This window comes from Osmerus eperlanus, chromosome 21 (genome assembly GCF_963692335.1).
Source record: "Osmerus eperlanus chromosome 21, fOsmEpe2.1, whole genome shotgun sequence".
NCBI classification, from domain to species: Eukaryota; Metazoa; Chordata; class Actinopteri; order Osmeriformes; family Osmeridae; genus Osmerus; species Osmerus eperlanus.
Window position 1 is genome coordinate 2,679,110 of NC_085038.1, and position 25,077 is coordinate 2,704,186.

Below are 25,077 nucleotides of genomic sequence, written 5' to 3' on the forward strand. Positions count from 1 at the left end.
AAGAAAGAAAAAAAGATTGTCCCACCTTTTAAGCCATTTTTTGCTTTGTTTCTAACCTTCCAACAGAAGCGGTTCAAACCCATTTCATGGCAGAATTACAAAAAGCGTACAGATCCAGTCACTTTAACCACAAGGCCGAAACAATTGTCTTGTTAAATGTCGAGCCGCTGTATAGTTAGTCTTTAACTGCAGCTTTTCCACTTGAGATCAAAAATGGCTAGGTTGAGGTTGAACTTGCAGGGGCAAAAGGTTCAGCATTTTGAGTATGTTCTATTTTTTAAGAGACCCCAACAAGCACAACTCAATCTCACAATTTGAACTAGAGCCGCAAATGGATCCATCAGTGTTCCAGTTGTCTGTAGGCTAGGGGAATTACATGTGATTTTGTGACATCGGTAGAGCACCTGAGCTTTGAAGATACAAGCTGATGGCTGAGCGGTTAGAGAATCGGGCTATTAATCAGACGGTTGCCGGTTCGATTCCGGCTGTGCAAAAATTACATTGTGTCCTTGGGCAAGGCACTTCACCCTACTTGCCTTGGGGGGGGTATGTCTCTGTACTTACTGTAAGTCACTCTGGATAAGAGCGTCTGTTAAATGTGAATGTAGAAGCAACACACAGGTGACTGAGTGAACTCTGACCACAGGGTCATCATCTCCTGGTCTGAGAGTCAACTTCTCAGGGAGCCAGTATTGGTCATCGCTATCTGGTCATAAGACGTGAGTCACCAACACAGCTCCGCTGTCCTCTCTTGAAATTCAAACTTTCGCTAGTTCTCTTCCTCCCCCTCCTCCCATACTGAAGACTCCCAAAACCTAGCAAAAACTTTGAGCTCTATTGGGTATGAATAAGAAATGAAAAGGGACGAATAACGGTGGGCCTTTTCATAAAGTGTGGTGATGATGAGAATAGAGAGCGGGTCAGTGAGTGTGCTTTGACTGTAATCAAGACGGACCGCTCACAGCTTCAGGGAGCTGTACTCTTATTGAAGCCATGGCCCGCTTCCAATATCACCTCAGCTCCGACACAGGATATCGCATCACAGAGTACATTGTGCTCAGGAACCCCTAAGATCTCCAAACAGGAGGTGAAATGAAAAAGCTGCAATAGAAACTGCTTTTATCCAATTTTGAAAATAATCAGTATCAGTTTTTGAGTTTGTAAATGAAATTAAAATAATTACAAGGTGAATAATGGTAATTACTTGGAGCGCCAGGATACTGACACAGAGAGCTACCATACTGTGAAGGCTTTGTTGTTCTATTAACCATAAAGGTTTTTTGATTTTTGGTATCAACCTAACCCTGCCCTGCTCCTGTGTAGCCCAACATCAGTGGAAGTCTAGAGTTTTTTTTGCACATTTGTTTAATCTAAAATTGTAAATGAGATTTATTTCACAACATTTAGAGTGACATTTTAAGTGTTTCATCATTCACTGCTTACTTGTTCTATTTCCATCTGCACATCTCTGTGGAGCTCTTCAGACCAGACCCACAGGCCCAAGGTTGAATAAGATCTTTCAAGCCTTCTAAATCAATAAGAACAAACAGCATATTTCATGAACCCGTTTCATTTCCTGCTTAACCAAAGAAACATTTCTGTGGCCTCTTGAACAGTAAAGTATGTAGTTCCACTTCTTTGAATAAAAATTACTGACAGCGACATTTGAAAGAAGTCGAAAATCGAATAACTGAAGTACTCTTGAAGTAGCTAGGTAGGTACTTTATTAATTCCAAGGGAAAATTGCAGAAGTGGCAAATCTGCCAAACTGAAGTCCACTCCAGGTTTTTCTGAGACTAGAGTAGATGGTCTGTACTGTGCATGCTATAGCATCCACATCTATATTACATTGTTGCCAGCACATCTTCTGTTCCTGTGTGGTATGGATCTCCGCTGCTAAGGCCATGGCTTAACCACACCTGTATGATGGTTGTCTAGTGTCTTAGGGCCTGGCCAAGGTGCCCCTCCCCCCTCCTTGTTAGCTAATTAATTGTGGCCTGGCAGAGGGCCAGGCTGGTTCCTCCTCCCCAGCGGACCCCTAGGCATCAACTGGAACTAGAGGTTACTGGCCCCAAGCCCTACTCCCCCATCTGTTCTGACGAAGGCTAACTGCCCCCTCTTCCCTAATCCTCCTCCCCTTTACTCCTCTCTCCACCCCCCTCCCTCCTCCCCTTTACTCCTCTCTCCACCCCCCTCCCTCCTCCCCTTTACTCCTCTCTCCACCCCCCTCCCTCCTCCACTCTCCTCCCCCTCTCCGCCCCCAACCTCCTCGCTGTCACCTGGTGACACCTTGATACCGTCACAGAACCCCAAGGTCACTCTTGTCGTCCTTGGGGGGGGGGGGGGGGTGGGGTACAGGTGACAGGTAGATAGGGGTCAGCAGCGATTTAATGAGTGAATTCACACAGCTCACAGGTCAGGTGAGGTCACCAGTCACCAACCTTGTGTCGGTGGCATTATAAAATATGGCCATCCATCGATGCTGACACGGTTATTCTTATTGATCGTGTTGCTGGCCTGTGGGGATGTGCTGGGTGTGATAAACATGTAATTCATGCATTTAGCATTTATATTGACTGGTTGATAGATAAGGGTGTCAGAGAAGTGTCTGTCACTTCTTGACTACCAGCAGCCCAATAATGAGGACAAGAAAGGCACACAATATATGAGTTGCCTACTAATCTCTGTGAGTGATCACATAGACATGGAGGCAGATAGGAGAGAGAAACTTTCGTCCTTGTGTGTTTATTCAGAGCGCAGGTAAAGCTTCAGTCCTCGGTTTTTGGTTCGGTTTTTATGTTTTGCTGAAGTAAATTACCATGTGTCAATAGCTAAAATGGCATCTATCAATACTTTATTTGCGAGATACAGATGGTCTATCAATAAAAGGGTGGGTAAAACTACTGTGTATGTTAAAAATATTCTAACCTAAAAGGGTGATTTAGAACATGCAGCCTCTTGATCTGCCCTCAAGTTCTCTAAGTAACCACTGAGCTACACCCATCTCAAACTTTAATCTCAAATTAGCATCTAATATTTATAACTGACTAATCTTACCAATTCTCCAAGCACCTTGCACAGTTCCTAACATTGCATTAACAAGGCCTTGACTATGTCAATTGAGGACCTGTAAACATAATATTCCTCAGATGCAGAAATCAAAATGGTGTAAACAGTAGCTTTTGATGCATCCTAGAACTTTGATACATGGGGTTTAAAGACCACTAAAAACAAGATCTTGGTCATGAAAGAAGAATTCTGAGTGGGAGGAATTGAATCTTAGCCAAATGCCTCTCAGTGCAAATCATCTACCATCTTCAACAATCCTCTCTCAAAGGAATCCTCTTTAATGTGATATACAGAAAAGAACCTTGTTGTGGATGAATATGTAAGAACTTAAACGTAACTTTTAGACAGCAGAAAGCAAAAGTATAGAAAACTCGATATTGCGGGTATACAGTGCAGCTGTGCAGAGTGTTTAGGGTTAGCATTTTACGCTAACACGCACACTAGTTGGTACCCTGAGAGTATGGCCCAATCTCGAACAAAAGGTCAACTCGCTTATCAGTCAATATCCACATATGTTTTCCAATAGGATGGATGTCACATTATCTTCCAAAGTACATTTTATTTTTTAGAATTCATCCATGGAAGAAAGTAAGTTTTAAATCTGTTTGTTTTGTTCTAATCAGTAACACAGAGGCTTGGTTACAGTGCATGGCTGGATGCTGCACGCGAAAGAGATTCTCTGGAGTTGTTTGGGTTTGAATGATCTCATCGGTCAAAGTCAAACATAACAATGAGAAGGGCCGGAGAGAGGGATCAAAGCTCCATGTTCCGCAAGCTCGGGGAATGTTCGTTTCAGAGAATACAAGGTCTCATTTAGAAGCTCACCTAAATGGGTTCCCTAGGGTTCAACGACAGGTCAGAGGTCCACTAAGTTGTTTCGTGAAGTAAGACGAACTGAAAAGAGGTTCTCGGATGGTTTAATAACATAACTTTGGTATTCACCCCATTGTGTTGCAATTACTAGTTATCAGAGTCACCTTGGCTCATTCTGCCTTCTAATGTCCTGCACTAGTACTTCCCTCTGGGTGGAGGGGGGGAGGACGACGGGAGGAAGGGTGAGTGTTGGAAGGCAGGGGAATAGATAGAGAAAGAGGAGGGGCGGCAGGAGGGCAGGGGGGGAGAGAGAAAGAGGAGGGAGAGAATGGAGAGTGAAGGAGGCCAGGGGGAAGGGAGAGGATGGGGAGAGAGTGGGAGAGGCAGAGGGTGAGAGGTCAACGGGAGAGATGGAGAGGGAAGGAGGGCACAGGGGGAGAGTATGGGATGAGAGGAGGAGGGTAGGAGGGCAGGGGAAGGGATGGATTCAGGAAAAGGGGTGAAAAGGTGGAGCAGAGGAGGAGAGAAGGGATACATTTAGAAGGAGAGAGTTGTGAAAAAAAGAGAGGAGGAATGGGGGAGAGGCTGGAAAGGGAATGAGCAGTGGTGAAATGGATATGGTTCTGAGTGGACAAACTCCCAAACTAGAGAGTCCAAACTCTCAAGCTCAGCTCTACGTCCTCTGTGCCTTTGACTGTTTCTCCTCCACCTCCCTGGCATACAGAAACACAGCTCTGTTCCTCGGTTCCCTGGACAGGGGCCCTCCCTGACCCCCCAGCGGTAATTTTAGACTTCCATGTAGTCCATGCCAGACAAGCTAGCCTGCCTAATCCAAGGTCACCTGGATCTTTTATTATTTCATTTTGTCATCGCAGGCCGACCCTGCAGTGTTGCTGTTCCAGACACACAAAAAACAACTGTCAGGAGTTCTAGAACAGGATCACAAATTCAATTTCCTGTTTCGGGAATGCTGTATATTTTTATTCATTCATCAACTGTGCTAATTGCTCTACAGCATCCACACAAAGCGTTATTTTTTATTTGGATAAACAACATGGTTGCAATATTATCATAATTTTAAAGATTTTTAATTAAATACTGCCATAACTTGGTGTAAATACCTGCACCATGTTTTCAGTGTATGTGTACATTCCTATGCCATGACTGAGTAAATTGATATTTTTTGACTGTACAATCGTGGTACAACAAAACACTTGCTGGAGGCTGTTCTACCCTGCAACAGGCCAGTGTAAGTAATATGTTCAGCATCACGCTTGAGGAAGTATGCAATGAAGATACATATCCGTTCCCCGCTGGGGCTTGTGTTGTATCTAAATGTCTGTAATAGTAATGATAATAATAATAACATCATATCAGTCAAATTTATTTATAAAATGGGCACTCGTCTCATCCCTGCTTGGCAACCTGTCTCTTTATGTATGTGCCATGTACAATCTTCTCCTCCCAGACCAAATTTAAAACAAAGGCAAAATAACACAAGACTCAAAAAGATAGATTAAATAACATGTGGGCTACACCCAAAGCAAAGCAGGATTGTGAGTAAGGCAACAGCTTTCATATATCAGAAGACATGGGCAACCCTGATATAGAGGGGAGGAATACTACTCTGAGAGTTTTCCCCCAAAACACCCCTGAACAAAATCTATTTTCTGAGCTACAATACTACAAGGATTTGTCTTTAATCAGTCTGGATAGTAAACCAAACTGTTGAACAGTGGAGATAAAACAGTCTAAAGACACGAACCAAGTTACTTACAGGCTGTGGTCGGCATGCTTGCTCGCTCTGTAAGTATACTGAAAACAAGTTTGAACACAAAAAACACGTTTCATGTGTTTCCGTTTTTATTAATTAAGTTTCAAAAGGAAGGACATAACCACTGCGACTATGACTCAGATGCTAACCGAGGAGAAATTAATACCGCAGCAGCCGACAGCGTGGCAGAACGTGAGAGAACGATTATTCAACGGCAACGATTTCGTTAGCTAGCTTTCATCCTTAGGGTGACTTACTAAATTACCCAAGATAACAGCTAACAACAACACACGTCTCAAACTAACACAACCTCTATAATACAGACTTAAACAACGCTTTTTCGAACTAAATTAACATCGGAGTTCCTTTGTTCTACCTCAAGGCATGCTGGGAACCAACAACGTCGTCACTACAGTATATGATGTTTGAAGTGCAATAACATGATTGATGTATATCTGTGTCAAAGAGTATAAAAACCGTCAATATAAATTCTTTGTCTGTGTTCTGGAATACCTTGTTTGTGCATCGGTGTAGATTTATGGGGTAGTGGTGGTTGTTTAAACTTCCTTTCTTTCGAGACATCACCGCCACTTTCATAATGGAGACATATTTATCCAAACAACCCTAGAAGAACGCATGGCCTTGTGAAGTGTCATTTGTGACAGTCATGTCCTGAGAACGCTGAAGAGATGTCAGAACGGTTTAACGCCCCTCGCAGACGCGCTGGCACAGACCGGCTGAAGCGCGTCCGCAAATACGATCAGACAGCTTAGACGTTGTTAACCATTCCAGGGGACATACCCGCGTCGGAGGAAAAGGCCCGGGCGTAAGGTCGAACAACAGGAACGACGCCACACCATTGGTTCTGAGATTACAGCTCCCTACTTCCTTCTGCCAAACATTGCCCGACCATTCACTTTCGAAGCAATCAGCTAGACTAGTGTCGTGAAAAAAAAAACACTTTCCTCACCAAAGGCTCGCAAAGGACAGTGTTGAACGTCTAAATGTATAACAGAAGAAGGCAGGGATTGTTGTTTTGTCGGGGGGCAAAAAACTAAACAAAAGGAAGTGTCATCGTTTTGGTCTGTGATGGGATCCTCAAATAATCTTTTTTTTTTTGGCTTGCTCTGAAGAGCCTTCAGAGCAAGCCAAACACCCGAATGCTTGATAAACTACATAAACTTCGCTCTCAAGTTTTCACAATCGATTTCTCCCTGGGCCCCTCCGCCACCCCCCTCCCCCCACCATTAGATTTGCCTGGTTAGGTGACACCTACCCGTCTGATAGATGATGGATGTTTTATATACAGAGACCAAATGAAAATGCCCCCCCCCCTTCCTCTCCCCTACACACACACACACACACACACACACACACACACACACACACTCACACACACCACACTCTGACGCTTTCCCCATCATCTTCTATCAGCCAGAGGAGGTAACCTCAGAGCCAATGACAAACTTTGACAAATGGCTTGTCTCCAAGCACCCTAGGATGATGAAACAGACAAGCTCCTTCACCTTTCTCCAGGCCCAGGGCTGAGGCGTGTGGGGTAAGTGATATAGGACGTCGCCCGCTGTAAGTCATGCTCCTCCGTTTCCACAGATTGCCAGGGTCTCCATCCATCACGCTCAGGCCTCTCTCTATTTTTCTATCTCTCCCCTCTTCTCTCTCTACTTCTTTTTCTATTTCTCCTTCCCCCCCCTCCCCACTCTCTCTGTACTTTTGTCTACCTATACTTGTCTCAATCACTTTCCTGTCTCTCTCTCTGTCTCTCTGTCTCTCTCTCTCTCTCTCTCTCTCTCTGTATAACAGACGAGTACCACTCTTTACTTAAAGGTCACCCGTCCATCCCCTCATCCTTTCATTCAACCATGTATCCCTTTCAGTCCCCCGATCCCTCTCTCCATCTTTTGTTATGGCAGACTGCTGCTCCACCCTCCCACAGGTGGATGCTAATCTCTTTGGTGGTGGTTATGAATCACAGCCAAGGCTCCCATGTTTTCTCTAGACTCAGCCTCCACCAAGTCCCCATCTGACTGAGAAGTAAGGACTCAGATAGGGACTTAACTTGTCAAAGCTGGCTGTTATTTAGTGAATGCCAGAAACAGGCGAGCATGGGTATGCACACACTGGTACACATGTGTGCATATGGTCAAGCATGCACACACAGTCATTCTCCTTCTCAAACACACACTCAGTCACTCACATGCACACACACACACACATTTACTCTTCCATTTTCCAAAAAGGGTCATTTTCTATCTTACCTTGAATCACAAGGCTCTTTTCTCAGTGGGCTTTCATACATCATTCATGGCTGGGCCTTAAACCTCCCATCTCCCCAGCCTCTGGCTCCTCCTCATTATCCAACAGACAGAGAGAAAGAAGAGCTACTATCTCTCCCCCCACCACGCTCACTCGAGTTTTAAAGTAGTCACCTGACTGCCCCTGTACCCCGCCCCCCACCCCATCACCCCCCCCCACGCCCCTCCTACCCACCCTCCACCTGGCGTTCATCAACATGTGACACCACTGACCTTCACTAGCCGCCATTTTCATTAGCTTGACAAATCTGGCGTGTCATGCCTGCTTCGTTGACATGCGAGTCTGCCGTCGCCGCTGAGAGGGACCGGCTTGGCCCCGACGTAATGAAAATGCCCAAGGAGGAGACTCTGCTGGGTGTGTGTGTGTGTGAGAGTGTGTGTGCCTATTGGAGTGTGCCAATGTGTGTGTGTGGTTGAAGACTGGAAGGTATTTTAAGTGTCCAGTTGTGTATAAAAAAAAAAAGACAAAAAAGAGGGTTCCAGCTGAGCTCAAATCTGTGGTCCCAATTAAAGCCGACACTGATCCTAATGAAAGCTATGCTACCCCGAAGATAGTCTTATGTCAACCTTAGGATAGTCTTATGTCAACCCTAGGATAGTCTTATTTAGGATAGTCTTATGTCAACCCTAGGATAGTCCTATGTCACCCCAAACATAGGGTTATGTCAACCTTAGAATAGTCCTGTAATTCCTTTCCAGCCCTATTATCAGTATCATGATAGCCCAGTATTATATTGTGATAGCCGGTGCCATTGTTATGACAGCCCTGTCAGCCCTGGGTCAATAATATGATAGTCCTGTGTCATTGCTATCATGGTCCTATATTATTATGAGAGCCCATTGTTATTATTTTGATAGCCCAGTCATTGCTGGGAGTCAGGTGGCTGAGCGGTGAGGGAATCGGGCTAGTAATCCGAAGGTTGCCAGTTCAATTCCTGGTCATGCCAACTGACGTTGTGTCCTTGGGCAAGGCACTTCACCCTACTTACCTCGGGGGAATGTCCCTGTACTTACTGTAAGTCGCTCTGGATAAGAACGTCTGCTAAATGACTAAATGTAAATGTAATGTAAATGCTGTGATAGTCATTGTTATGATAACCTTCATCATCCATATTAATTCTCTACAATACTACAGCCCAAACTAACCTTTTACATGTTATTTCTGTAGAGAACCCATTAAGAGTTGGTACACCGTTGTGCTGCAAGGCTGTACATTGCAACACCATCTTCCATAATGTCAGCATCTCATCTCAGAAGCAGCCAGTCAATCTAGACTACATAAAACACATGTATTATTCAGTGTGTGTGTGACCTGTCTTTAGTTTTCCGAATAATGCATAGAGTCTGCATGTACTGTGTGTCTGTGCATATCACACACATACAAGCTAACACACACACAGTTGCAAACACTCTCATAGACACACACAAACACAGACACACACAAACATTCACACACTGACATCCAATATCTCTATGTGTTTACTGCGGTTTCCACAACCACATCATTAATCTGCCTCTGTGCCTGTTTCGTTTTGCATTCTATTAGTTTTCTTATTCAAACTTTCAGGTCACAAATCTAATTTAGAGACTCTTAACAGCTCTAATGTGTTAATGTGCAGCGTCCATGAGCTGGGCTGGGCACTGCAGAACGAGGAGCGCATGCTAATTCACCTCCACTGGTCCTCACCTTCCAGAACAGTCTGGTGCTCTCTCTCTCTCTCTCTCTCTCTCCTCTCTCTCTCTCTCTCTCTCTCTCTCTCTCTCTCTCTCTCTCTCTCTCTCTCTCTCTCTCTCTCTCTCTCTCTCTCTCTCTCTCTCTCTCTCTCTCTCTCTCTCTCTCTATCAGTCTCTCTCTCTCAGTCTCCCTCTCTCTCTCTCTCTCTCTCTCTCTCTCTAGTTATCTGTCTGTTTTATTCAGTAGCCCTATCTTTCATTATTTCCATCTTCACTGTCTTACAGTATAGTACCTGAAGTGCAAAACTCCTCAGGATCATAATGAGTCTGATTCATTGTACAGAGGTTACAGAGGTTAAATACTAAATCAACTAAATGTTGGCCCTTTTTGTTCATGTGGGCGTTTTGTTGTTGCCACATGTTCCGGACAATACTGACCGTCGCTCCGTGTGTTGTTTTTGACTGGTGTTGTTGATGTATGGTTGTCTGTTGTTGTGCCTCAAGCTTTGGCAATACGGTTGTAATGACTGTCATGCTAATAAAGCTGAATTTAATTCAATTGATTCCCACTCATTCTATATTCCAAACGTATCCCCCCTTCATCCACGGTCTATAGTCAGGTCTGCCTGTGTGGACAACCCAGAGCAGGGCCAGGGTATGCTAAGATATAGGTTGTGACTTTGGCATCTTCTTGTCTAACCTCGCTCAGAGCGTGAGCTTGATCATAATCCATAAAGACAAGGAAGACAGATCCCTGGGCCTCTCTCCTCAGCCTCACTGTACTGGTCTCTGCCTCTCTCTGTCTTTATCTCTCTCACCCTCTCTCTCATCGTGTTCTCTCTCTCTCTCTCTCTCTCTCTCTCTCTCTCTCTCTCTCTCTCTCTCTGTCTCTTTATCTCTCTCACCCTCTGTCTCTTTATCTCTGTCACTCTCTCTCTCTCTCTCTCTCTCACCCTCTCTCTCTCTCTCTCTCTCTCTCTCTCTCTCTCTCTCTCTCTCTCTCTCTCTCTCTCTCTCTCTCTGTCTCTTTATCTCTGTCACCCTCTCTCTCTCTCTCTCTCTCTCTCTCTCTCTCTCTCTCTCTCTCTCTCTCTCTCTCTCTCTCTCTCTCTCTCTGTCTCTTTATCTCTCTCACCCTATGTCTCTTTATCTCTGTCACCCTCTCTCTCTTTCTCTCTCTCTCTCTCTCTCTCTTCTCTCTCTCTCTCTCTCTCTCTCTCTCTCTCTCTCTCTCTCTCTCTCTCTCTCTGTCTCTCTCTCTCTCTCATTTCCTGAACTGTAACTACAGTCAAACACTAGCAAACACAGTCAGGCAACTTACTAAGACAGGAAAGGGGCGGGGGGGGGGTAAGGAAATTATAATAAAGTAGTTCAATGCTTTCAGCCATTGTTCCCTGTCTTAAAAGAGTTCCCTGTAGCTGAAAGTCCCCTCCACAACAAGAGACACAATGGCTCTTTCAGAGTAAAATAACTTTTTTTCTACTACAGAAAAGCTTTCATGTTGCGATTCAATGAAACAAATCTGAAGCGTGCCCTTTCTCCGCCTCAAGCCCCATCCATCATAAAGACAAGCGTCTGAAGTGTATTCCACTCAGGTTTTGCAGTCTCATGTGGAGATTGGACTTTGCAGGGTGTCCTGGTGTGTACCTCTGTACATACACCCAGAGTACCAAACACAAATGGTTGCTTGTCTCTTGCTACGCTGTGTTGTGTTCATTCCTGCTAAACATCTCGGACAGGCTGAAAGATACTCACACGTTGCATCACATGGGTTTTCAAATGGGAGCTGGGCCTCATTAGCTGCAGACTTCTTACTTGAATTATGTCCTTGACAACATCTCACTTCAGGATTATTTATATGTAAGACAACCCAAGCAAAAAAGTTATTTGTGCAACAACCAATCACAGTGACCGAGAAAAAGAAGAAAAAAATCGTTACAAACGTGTTTCTGCAATTCTCTTTTTCATCATCTGAAAGATCAATCACTGACCGCCACAAATCACTTTTTGATGGACAAACCTGATTATGTAAATGTAGATTTTATACAAATATGGATATTGTTGATCCCTTTTCCTGGCATCTGTGTGTATGTTAGGCTGTGTGTTACGAAGGAGATTAGAACCTCAATCTCCCACGCGTAAGACCACGCATGAACACAACGAGCTAAACGCACAACACTGTTTCAGCGTGTACGTGGAGGTCTTCTCAGGGCGTGTTAGGCTTCCAGCCAATACTGCTGGCAAAACCTTTCCTCTGCGGCCGGACAAGGCATGCTACATGTGTGTTCGCATGCGTCAGTGTGTTTGTGTGTCGGCGTGTGTGCGCCTGCGTGTGTACACGCGTGTGTGTGTACACACGTGTGTGTGTGTGTGTGTGTGCCAACAGGTCCTGTGGATACCACTGGAATAGTAAGACTGTCTGGAATGCAGAATGTTCCTGTTTTGCACATCCAGCCTGAGGCAGGAGAGATGGAGCTCGGTCCTTCCTGTCCAGGCTGGACTGCCATGACAGACACACCCCAGCACAAGCTCGGTCCTTCCTGTCCAGGCTGCACTGCCATGACAAACACACCCCAGCACATTCGCAGCAGTTCCTTTCATACTTTCGGGTGCGTGTTCACACCATCAACTGTTTAGATGCAAAAACGTGAGTCTAATACAACTGCCATTTTTAAAAATTTGGATTCAATCAAGCGATTGTGTTGATGAAGACAAACTGAACATTTTTCAGTGAAGATTTGTTGCACTAGCATGCACAAACACACACGCATACACAGAAACTGTTTCTCCCACTGAAGTGCAGAGCGAGTCTCCATGATCATCTCTTCTCTAGCCAAGTATGCAGATTATGGCAGTCAAGAAAGGATCTGTATGTTCTAAACCACAAAATTTCCCCAGGGAACAGGTACGAAAATACAAGGACACACACACTCTTCACACACACACACACACACACACACATACTGCCTACACACACACGTTAAGTAGGTAATATTCTGGATATTGCAGTCTATTTCAGAATAATTTGAGCACTGTATCGATAGAAAGTACACACATCATGTTCAACCTTCCCTTGGGCCTCTTTCTCAGCATGTGTACGGTAGAAGCGATTATGTGTGTGTGTTTGCATATGTGTCTGTGCGTGTATGTGTGTGTGTACTGTACGTGTGTATGTCAGTGTATGTTTGTGTGTGTGTGTGTGTGTGTTTATCTGGGCCTACCTGCAGTGTATTGTACATCATGTCATTTAGCAGACGCTCTTATCCAGAGCGACTTACAGTAAGTACAGGGACATATCCCCGAGGCAAGTAGGGTGAAGTGCCTTGCCCAAGGACACAACGTCAGTTGGCATGACCGGGAATCGAACTAGCAACCTTCGGATTACTATCCCGCTTCCCTCACCTCTCAGCCACCTGACGCTACCCCTAAGGGTAACAAACCTCTCCACTCAACACAATGATGATTTAAAGCATGGGAACCCTGATGTCATGAGCACTGAGCCCCGACCCTCACAGGACAGTAAAAAATAACTCTGAAACGAGTGGTTCTGGGGCAAGGAAAAAAATAAAACATCAATATGTCACACGGACTGGGGGAGTTAAAGGTGCAAGCGCCAGCTTTTTTCCTCCTAATATTGGCAGGACGCGCCTGCTGTTTCCTCGCTCGGCTCTCCCACTCGTCTCTGATCCATATCATGGTCCTCAAGAGAGGACTGAGAGGACACAGACAAACAGCCCTATTCATCATGACCAGGTTCTCCTGGCTAAACTGTTATCCGATGTTGAACTCTCTAAAGTTCTCCCCACTGGCCCATTGTTTACGGCTTTATCCCCCCAAATTTATACGTGCCGCTGGTTTTATGAAGTACCCATGGAGAGGAAAAGAGGCAGATAAAGGGCTGGTGTCAGCACATTTCCCTCCTGCTTCCATGTCGTGATGTACGGCACAGTTGTGACTGCCGTTATAGTTTTTCAATTTTTTGTTTCAAGGTGCTATTATTTTACATCCTCTTGTCTTGGAAAACTGCATCATCGCAATTGCTTTGCTCTCTAAGGAGGTGTTATTCTAAATAATAGAAAGTCTTTATTGAGGAGGGAGGGAGGGAGGGAGGGAGGGAGGGAGGGAGGGAGGGAGGGAGGGAGGGAGGGAGGGAGGGAGGGAGGGATGCACGAGACATGGATGGAGGGAGGGAAAAGAGATGAAAGGAGGGTGGAGCGATAGAGGGATGGGCGGAGGAGGGTTAGAGGGAGGAGGGAAGGGGGGGAGGAGGGTGGACTAAGATAAGTCACATGATGAATGTGTTTGTGATACAGGTGACACAGCTGTGGAAAGGTTGATGATTTGTTAGTTCTAAAGGTGATCTGCGGTGTTTGGCTAACACTCGGTACATTAACACAGTCTTTTTGTACACATGCAGGAGTTAAGATATCCGGCACAGTCGAATCTTTTCCTGTCAGTGTCACCTCACCAAATACTGACATTCTTTGCCACTTCCATTGTAATTCGCACTTTAATGGAATTCAAATGGAATATCCTTAACATGTGCCACACTTTGGCTCACAGCTTGGTATTAATTATCAGTAACTTATTTTATTCAAGCCCGAACAAATTATCTTCTATTCAGTTCGTTTTGAATCACATCTTTTAATCACCTCCGCGTGCCTGAACTGTAGCTGAAATAAGAAGTGGTGTCATCCGACCTTCATGAACACAATAACCCATCAGACAGAGTACCTTTATCAGCTTCTCCATTTAGTCTTTAACTATTCAAATAAGCTCCCGTGCCTCTGCTTCTCAGTCCTTTTTAATCAAAGTCCGAATTGTGATTGTGACAAATTGAATTAATTTCTATTTTGTTCTCCGTGAGTGACAAGATTGCATTACCCCCAGGGACAGGCGGCCTGGAAATTGTATTGTGACCTGATGTCCTTATGTGTGTGTGTGTGTGTGTGTGTGTGTGTGTGTGCAGCAGGGCCTGTGAAAAGTTTGGCAGTGATATCATTGTGTTATTCAGGGAGGGGGGTCTCCTCTCTGACAAGCCCAGATGAGGGCAAAGGCAAGGGTATGTCGTCTGTGTTCTGTTTTGAATTTGGCAGAACAATGGAGAGAGATGCCAGGTACTAGTGTATACAATGTCCTTGCTTTACTGATGCTTTTACAGCTCCTTGTTCCCATCCCAGCTCAGCTTGGTATTGAATAATTTAAATGCAAATTATGACGATAGATTAATGATTATGTCATACCTTCCGCCAAAGGCGACTTTTGTTGAGAAAATAGCAATCACAGTTTTGGAGACCTCTGGCAATTTTTACCACCAGCAACCAATGTCATTGAATCTTTTCCCAGTGTTGTTGTGTTGGAGTTGTTGACACTGAATGATTGTATTTGATGGTTAAACCGTGGCTGAGGCAACAGTCAACAAAACACAGCGAGGAAGTGAAAAATAATGATGCTCCGTTACTTCTCTGCTCTTTTCATAAATTCTTTTCTCTCTTCCTCCCTCCCTCCTTCTCCTCCTCTCCCTCCCTCTCTTCCTCTCTCTACCCCCCTCCATCCCGCCCTCCCTCTCTCCGTCCCTCCCTCTCTCTCCCCTCACTCTCTCTGTCTCTGAGTCCCTTGTGATGAATACCCATGTCACCGCAGCAGAATGGATGATTCAACTGGAGAGGGTTGAGGAAATGAAGTTTGGGGTACAAGTCTGGATGAGATGGACTTCACCTGGGAACATCCATCATCACATTAGGTCTGGCTGGAGCCAAGCAGGACTAGTTCGAACCTTTCTGTGTCATCTCGTGAACAAAGGGAGCGGTTCCCTCTTCACCAGTGGCCACATCCACCTCATCAAATAGAAAAGATGTCATGGTAAAATTGAATCAAATGGATGCATTTATGGATGTCAGTGATGTATGTGATTATGATGTAACCATGTTCAACACCACTGCAACTTTTACTGTATAGCTCGTCTGAGATCGGGTTTCAAAAGGTTTTTTATTTGCATTCCTGTTGAACTCCTGGCTTCTCTGTTCGAAACACTCTCTTGTGTATGATTTCAATACAATACACTCTTTAACTGTCATTGTCACTGCCTACCTTGGCTCTACTTCTGTTTCCAAGCACTTGGGAAAATGAGTTTTGATGACTGTATTTACATGTAAAATACAGCACAGTAATCCAAATGTTAACAGCCTTACCTGCCTCACCTAGGGACGGCAGCTCCGTGTCAACATCTGCAGCTTCCGGTGCCTGCTCTGCTCTGCTCTGAGCCAGGCTAGACGCCGGCTGAACGCAGGGCGACTGACAGATGTAGCGGGGTCACTCCATGCCATCAGGGATCAGCTGTTTCCCTCAGGCTCAGTAGTTTGCGTCCAGCAGCCGTTTGCCAGTCAAGGAGGTGTGGGGTGGGGGTGGGTGTATGGGGGAGGGTGGGTGGGTGGGTGGGGGAGGAAGGGAGGGAGGGCGGCCGGGTGCTGGGCGGGTGAATGGGGGAGCGGGTGGGGTTGGGTGGATGGGGGAGGGGTGGGTGGGGGACGGTGGGGGGGTGTTGGGTGGGGGTGGGAGGGGGTGGGGGTCGTACCAGGATAGGCTGTCTACATTACTGCAGTCATAACAAACTCTCCACTGCATCACTCACAATCATAATCCATTGTCTGTTATGGCTGAGAAAGACATGACGAAAAAGGTCTTCTTTAGGAGACCAACAGGACATCTAGTTCTGGGACTGAATTAATCTTAATAAACAAGAAATAACAGATAATGTTAAATGTTTTCTACCATTCAGGAAATGGAAATCCGCATGGATGTCCTGTCTACAAGGAATGTACAATAGTAGATATGTAGTATATACACTATGATCAAAAGGGTCAAAAGGAACTGTAAGCAGTAAACAGAAGTTCTGTTTACTTCTGGTTTTCATGGAAACAGCCACTGGCTTCTGGACCTTTGAGCTGACCTCTGCATGCTCTATTTACAGTCATAACCATCTCGATTAGGACTTCTCTGGTTTTACAATAACCTTCATGACATGGATCCAGAGTTGGTGGAGTCCAGTGTTTGTGTGTGTGTGTGCACATGTGCGTGCGTGTGTGTGTGTGTGTTTGAGAGGGAGAGAGAAAGCGAGAAAGTGAAGAGTAAGATGGAGAGAATGTGTCTGGATATATGCTTGTGTACAATTTGAGTGTGGGAGTGTGTGGGTGTGAATATGTCTATGTTTGTGTGAGTGTGTCTGTGTGATTGTGTATGTGTGTGTGTGTGTGTGTGTGTGTGCGTGAGTGTGTGTGGGGGTTGCCCCACAGAGTACCCTAGAGAGGGGAGGCAGGTCCTATCATGGTGACCTTTATCTGACAGGGTAGGGGAAGCTCTGTGTAGTCCACAGCTGTTGTTGGGTCGCCATGGCGCTGTCCAGAAGCCACCCGGGGGGGGGTCTTCAGTGCCTGGGGGGGGGCAGGAGGGGGCTGGGGGGAGGACGGGCTGTCCAGATGTGTGAAAGCCCTGGAGGGAGGTGTCAAAGCGGGCCTGTGGATGACACGACCTCCCCCAAGGCCAGGACAAGCATTCTGGCCCAGTGCAGTGGCACGAGGACATTGGTTCCCTAGTTGTGTGTGTGTGTGTGTGTGTGTATGGGTGGCTGAGTGTGTGTGGAGAGAGATTGTGTGTATTTGCGTGTGTGGGTGGGTGTCTGGGGCTGCGTGGGTATGTGTGTGTGTGCAGGAGGGAGGTGATTGTGTGTGTGTGTGTGTGTGTGTGTGTGTGTGTGTGTGTGTCTGTAATGCTAATGCCCAGCTGGGTTACGATGGAGTTCCTCACTATAAATGCTGGTGCAAACCACTGCACACAGGATACAAAGTAAGTGTGTGTTGTTGGGCACACACACACACGCACACACAGACACACATGTATCAAAGGCTGTTTCAAAGGAACCAGAAAAAGTCAGGATTTGTTTTCCTTGTTATCCTTAATCTTTCCCTACTGAGACCGACACAAACCCACCTGGAAATGGCCCACAGTAATATACTGCTTGATGTCTGAATGTAATAAAACCAGCTACATTATGAACAAGGTTCACAGACACTCTTCACTATACTTGATTCCTTTTTCGCTCCCTCTTTTAAAGCCCTCATCGAACTAGATCACACAGAATGTCGTCAAAGTTTGAAATAGCTTTTTAAGTGCTATCAGGACACTGTTTAATCACGAGAGATTTATTGAAGGCAATCATCCAAGAAAAAATTGTAGATGCCATTCATCAACAAGGATGAAAATTACAGTCATCATTTTAAAGGCCGAGTCACAGATGAGACCTTACAGCCACGTAACCCTCTCTCATCTCCTCTCTCCTCTCCTCTCATCTCATCTCCTCTCCTCTCCTCTCTTCTCTTCTCTCCTCTCCTCTCCTCTCCTCTCCTCTCCTCTCCCCTCCCCTCCCCTCACCTCCCCTCCCCTCCCCTCCCCTCCTCTCTCGTGTGTGTGTGCGTGTGTGTGTGTGTAAGTGTGTGTGTGTGTAAGTGTGTATGGGTTCTCCTGACCTGTCCCGTCCTCTCTGATGAATAACCATGCCTCACAAAAATGGATGTTTCAAGTAAAATCCCTCTGAAAATACAGTCTAGAGCACCACAGCGGATGAAATAGCCTGTAAAATGGACTATCCATCATATTGTCTAACCAGAAGTGACACGTCTGAACGAAGTTTAGGGTACGTTTCATTAGAACCCCAGGGCGCCTTGGGGGGAGCTACCCAGATCACTTAAATAATGACTCCGGCACCAAAACAATTTTCTAGGGGTTTGGCTGAATCAGACAAACTCCTTTTGTTTATCTTCTCTTCTTGGCTAGGGGAGAACAAAATATGATTTATTTTCTCTCATGATTTATTTTCTCTCAGGTTTCTATGTAGGCTGTTTTTATATACAGTATCCTCGCTCCCAGACCGTAGACAGTGTCCTCGCTCCCAGACCCTAGACAGTAAATGAATATATATAGTGTTTGGAAACATTACAGCTGAGAGTTTCTGTAGGGAGAGAGAGAGCATTTTGGTGATAAGTGTCCCTGACACAAAATGTATTGAGCTGGCTTGTCAGAGCTATGGATACCTAGCAAAACACTAAAGATACTATGTTCAAGCATCCAGAGAGATCAATCATTAGCACTTGTAATCAAATAATATATTGTGAAATCGCCAAACAAATGACAACATCCAAAGACAATCAAAAACAACTGCAAAAGTTATCTTTGCATGATTACGTTTTAAAACTCAAGAACCACCTCTCCACAAAAGTGTTTTTTTGCCCGATTTGTGTGCTTAAGTACCATTGTTTCTGCTTGAGCGATACAATAACTTAACTCATCATTATTCTCTTTGCTGAGTCACTTTCATTACAAGGAGAAAATGCTTTCTTCAAATCTCAGTGGCATAAACAAGGTGCTGAGGCGTCCTACGTAATACAACGTGACTCCACAAAACTCTCTGTCACGGCATATGTCCTTTGTTAACCTTTTCATGTTCCTGTTAAATTTGCCTGAAAACGCCTAAACAGCATACCCAAAGTAAATTGGAAGCTGTTCTTGAACCATTTGGAGTACATGCATGTAAATGATCTCTTTTGAAAGCTGACACTCTGAAGTTATGTCCCCTGTTGTCAGGACCCCTGTCAGTCCTTCTAGTGTTGAGTAATAGAAGCTTGAACACAAGGAAAGTGAAAATTTCTATTTCCGCCTAGATTTTGTTTTGAAAACAGAGGCCTGAAGAGGCCTAGAGGTGGTAGGTATTATCTGGAAGACTAAATTGGACCACAGGTTGAAGCCTTACCCAATTCAAATCAAAAGTCAAACATAATACCACAATATATTCATATTTGACACATGTTTTTATAAGAGTACATCCAGGAATTTTCTAAAAGGGTCTTTTGGAGACTCCAAAATGACCCTTTGTAACCAAGGTCAAGGTCAAATAAAAAGGTATTATTTTTCATAATTGTTATCTCTGGCCCATCTCTGGTACTTAGAAATATCATATATAATAGCTAAATCCCTAATTAGTAATACTGAAACACAAAAACTGAAGCATGAACACATTGGAGTGCTTTATCTGATTCCAAGGATTGGCGCACAAAGAACACTGATTCTGTCAACCATATTGCGCAATCGACTGTTATTTTGAAGGCTCCACAGACGCATACAAATGAGGTATTGGCATTTTCAGCTAGCTGTCAGCTACAAGGCTAACGAGCTAATTTCAGAGCCAGTCGAAGCCAGTTCGAGAAATTTGTTTAGAACGAGTGTGGGGGGGGGGGGCGGGGGGGGGCAGGACGCACAGACCTAGTTGGCTTTAGAGGGCTGTCAACGGGGCATGGAAGCTCCTATTGGGTCGAACAAGGTGTCAATCAAAAGGGGAGGGTTCAACGGACATTTTGAGACCTTCATTTTGTAAATACTCCGTTGATAAATCGGAGAAAATAACACTTTTATGTGAACAAGTTGTTTCTTCCTTCGGCTAACTTGCATAATGAAACAAAGGATAATGGCTATTCATGAACGTAAAACATTGTATTTGGACGAATTACTTTACATGGTTAGATACTTTGAACCCTTGGGACTTACGCAGATCAAGTTTTGATGGCATGATTTGCACACCTGGACCTATTTGAACAACTTAGGGTGAGTACAACTTTTTTCTTTGGCATTGTTGAAGGAATGTTCACCGGAAAAAGACGTTGACTTTGCTTGCTATTGCGACTTGATCTTGAATTGGTTTATTTCAATGGAAGCACAAGAATCGTAGCTTTCCAACGATGTATAACATGTGTAGCGTCTAAAAAATATATTTTTTAGAATTTAGTGCGTCGTAACTGAGGAAGGGGGAGGCAGCATTTTTGTCTCGCGGGCGAAACAGGAGCGTAAACAGGTTAAGATGCGCCACATGATGTGAGATGCAGCGGTATTTGAAAGAAAACAATGTGCAACAAAAGATGTCTAGAAAAGATTAAGCCTGAGAAGGAAGGAAAGAAGGTTCTGTCATTGAGGGACTTTGTCCTTGTGAAGATCTGATCTGTCTATGTGATTCACGATGAATGACATTCTCCATTTTTGTCCTCACTTTTACACACAGTGTTCGAGAGCTTACTGGAAATCACAGTAATTGTGTTGGACATTTCACATTGAAATGCCAATTTCCCCAATGGCGTTGACACATCAGTTTTAGTTTTTTTGTGAGCGCTTGTTCACAGGCAGTAGGTCATAACGTTAGTTTACGACACAAAAAAAGGCAATCCACACAATGATTGACAAAGACTGACAGAATATCCGTCTGTTGATTTATGAAATACTGTAGACTAATTACATATGTGCTTAATGAACCATGACAGACTGGAACATTAGCATTTTGCTATGAATTAGGGAAGATCGAGAGGGAGAGGAAGGGACAGTGAGAGAAAGAAAGAGAGAGGATCTTTCCAGCATCCTTTGTCTTTTTCTAATCCATTTCAGATCCATTGTATTGTCAGTTTGATTTATGACTTGCCAGCGTCCCATCTCCCTGCAATGTCAAGACTATGAAAAATACATACAGCCGTCTATATCATGCATGATGATATCAGCTTACTGATGCATGCCTTAAACTTTGATCATTCTGAATAAGACAGCCCAACCATAGCCCTGGCCGATATTAGCAGATGCGCTCTCTGTCACTGGAATGTTAATAGGATTAGCATTAGCATTTTGCTCGGTCCTCATCCTTGACTGTCTGGTGCTAATGCTTTGATCTGCTCAAACGGCGTTGGTAATACAAATGATAGTGAGGCCTGTTCAGCTGTGTAAATCATGTCTTTGCTTTGTCTGATTAGGCATTACACACCTATTACGTGTCACTAAAGGTGGAGCTGGGTCTTAGATACGGAAGAGCTTCGAGAAGTCCCCTTGAAACAGAGTTAAGTTTGCCACCTCAAGTCTTCTGGTTATCCACTGCAGTCAAAGATGAAGAATTAAATCTGCATGTAACTTCACAAGAGGAGTAATGGGACCATGGTCAGCCCTGGTATCCCCTCACACACAAACAGAAGCAATGTCTGCCGTTAGCATTAGCTTTAGCATTATCCCTTCCTACAGACACAGAAGCAGATTCTAGCTTACATTTACATTTAGTCATTTAGCAGACGCTCTTATCCAGAGCGACTTACAGTAAGTACAGGGACATTCCCCCCGAGGCAAGTAGGGTGAAGTGCCTTGCCCAAGGACACAACGTCATTTGGCTTGGCCAGGAATCGAAACCAGCAACCTTCCGATTAGTAGCCCGACTCCCGAACCGCTCAGCCATCCGACCCTAGCTTCAACATTAGTGTCAGCCCTCGCATCCCAACAGACACAGCATCTAGGTCGACCAGTGCGTCAGAGGTCTACATCTGACAGGGTGTAAACCAGGACCACGTGACGACATGACCAAGTCACCCAAGGTGAGGTTTCAGGTCACCTGTCAGCTGCGATGTCTGAGCATGAGGCAGACATAGCTGTGGGACTCCGGCCTAGTTGACTTTGTGAGTTTGCAGGGGCAGCTTATGTCAAATGACAACCAGTCGCCTCCCTCCCAGTCTGCAGGGCCACGCTTTTGGGGTTCTGTTTGACAACGATCAGGAGAGTGTGCGTGGGAGGAGGAGGCATAGCGCAGCAGAATCAATATTTACTCAAAGGAACGTTTGACGAAACATATTTATTTATTAACACCCCATAGCACACACACACGCACTCGTCTGACATTGCTTTTGGACGATCACACACACAGACGTGGTGACAAGCAGCGTTTTATGTGTGCCTGCACGCCCACACATGCACGGCCACACATGCACGGCCACACATGCACGCCCACACATGCACGCGGCGCTCAACCAAATCATTTAGTCCGGTGATATCGTCCTCCTTCTCTCTCCGCTGTCATGACTACTGATGGGGGTCAGAGAAGGGGTGGTGGGGGTTACAGGGAGGTGGGGGGGTGGGGGGGCTGGTGGTGGAGGGGGGTTATGGGCGGGGGGTTGGGGGAGGAGCGGGCAGGGAGATGGGATGACTTGACCTGCAGGTGTTTCCCTGAGAGCAGTGAGCCCCCGTCCCTGGGTCGATAGTGCTCGCACTAATGGCTAAACGACTGGCTAGGAATGAGCAATGGCCCTCATCAGTTAGGGTAATGGCGTCCCTGGGCCTTCTGAGAGGAATCCTGTCAGATCTCTGGCCTTCTGTGTGTGCGGTGTGTTTGTGTGTGTGTGTGTGTGTCAGTGTGGTGTGTGTGTGTGCCTGCTCACATTAATTAAAGAGTACGGATGCTGTGTTTCATCTCTCCTGCTCCCGTAAGTCGTGGATCAGCCTTATGAAAGGTACAAGGCCTCAGGAGAGCACAGGGGTTCAGCGACAGTAGTCCTCGCCCTGGCGCATCCCTGCTTTATCTGTGGTTTGGATCAACTCCCTGGAGTCTGGTGGAGGCCATCATAGCACTGCAAAAATACCCTCTGAAGTTGAAGTGCAAAAATATTAGTAATGAGCTTGCTTGTGCTTAAAACATGTATGTGTGCCAGTGCAGTAAGAAAATTAAGAAATGTCTTTAAAATACCTAAATCAAGTCACGGGATGAGCCTATTATACTGGAAACTACTATAATAATAAGAAATAATAATTATAATAATACAATACTAGAAAGTCCAACTACAAGATAATCACACTCACTAGACACTGCTCTGAGGCTCAGACATCCTGCGACGTGTTTCATACGTGTGAACACACCAGAAAGGCGATTGTACTCTCAGATCTGAACCACGTTTGGACACTAAAGAGATGAGAAGGGCACTGGTGAATCATGACTTTTGCAGCGTGGTGAAAGACCTGCTGTTTGTCGTGTATGACATGTTTAGATGCAGGTAGAAAGCGAGGTTATGGTGCCGAGGGCAGTGTTTGTTCCTAGCATCACTGTCTCACAACAGAGGATGTGTCACAGATCTGATAGGCTACTGTGCAGGTGCTGTGAAACATCTGTGTTCTGATTGGTCTCTCGCATTCGCGCACACTCAAAAGTGTAACTTTCCATCAACTTTTGAGTCAACGAACAGAAAAAATATATAAAAGATGATAGCCATTTTACATTTAGTCATTTTAGCAGACGCTCTTATCCAGAGCGACTTACAGTAAGTACAGGGACATTCCCCCCGAGGCAAGTAGGGTGAAGTGCCTTGCCCAAGGACACAACGTCATGTGCACCGGCCGGGAATCGAACTGGCAACCTCCTTTTTCCCCTCTTTTTTCCTCCTTTTTCTTCTTCCCCCCTTCTCCCCTCTCCTTTCCTTTCTTCCCCCCCCCCAGGTAGACGAATGTTCCCCAGCTTTAGCCAGATGCTCTATCCGCTCAGCCACCTGACTCCCTGATTTTGAAAATGTATGGAATCATACGCCAAACAGCAGAAAGGGGGCTGCATTGAAACGCACCACTCGGTTTGTAAAAATATGCTGCAGTAACAGCGTGTTGCAACTCTGCATGAACAAGCTGTTCGCCTCAACGAGACCTGAATTATTAGAATTCAGAGTATGAGTCTGTGTCGAATTATTCTGGATGGTAGGACTGAACAGATGGTGGTCTCACAAAACGTTCAGAACACAATGATAGGATACTGTTGTTACCAGAGCAATACTTAACCAACTCATTCCCCCCTACACAGAAGACACTAATGCACTGTCATCAAATGCAACGTCCAGCTCCACAATGAGATCTGCATATTGGACATTATTTGACCTTAGTGTCAATGACGACCAGGTGGGCAATACTTTAACCATTACTAAACAAGTGTCAGGGTCCAATCGCTCAACATCAATCCCAGTTACTGCCTACATTCTGCATCAGCACCATCCGACACAGTTTGTCTGAGTGTCTGAGTGCTACGAGTTTGCTTGTGTATGTGTGTTTGTGTGTGTAAGTGCATGTGCTTGTGTCTGTATTTGTGTGTGTGTGTTTGTGTGTGTGTACAACAACAAAAAACTGTCAACCTACCATTATCCAAGTTTCTGAATAATCTTTGACCTTTGACCCAGGAAACGTTCCCTCCCTGTTGTCTCACCTCACCTGCATATTACAGTAACACCAAGTCCACACCTCATCGGAGCAGACGGATAATTAAGCACAAACCAACAGCTCTCTGGTCATCTGGTCAGTTGTTGCTAGCCAGTTGTTGCTAGCGCCAAGACACTAATGATTTCGCTGCGTCTGCTCACCTCCCTAACCCCAGTGGCTGATGGGTAATCTGCGGGCTGAGGTTGTTTGTGTTGACGCTCTGAAAGAAGGGCGGCGTCTGCCTGGGCGAGTGAAAGGCTGAGAAGCTCAGACACCCTGGTTCTTTCTGAGGAGGTGTCGACCAAAACAGATGCCTTGTTTGTGTGAATCCATAGAATATAGAGGGAG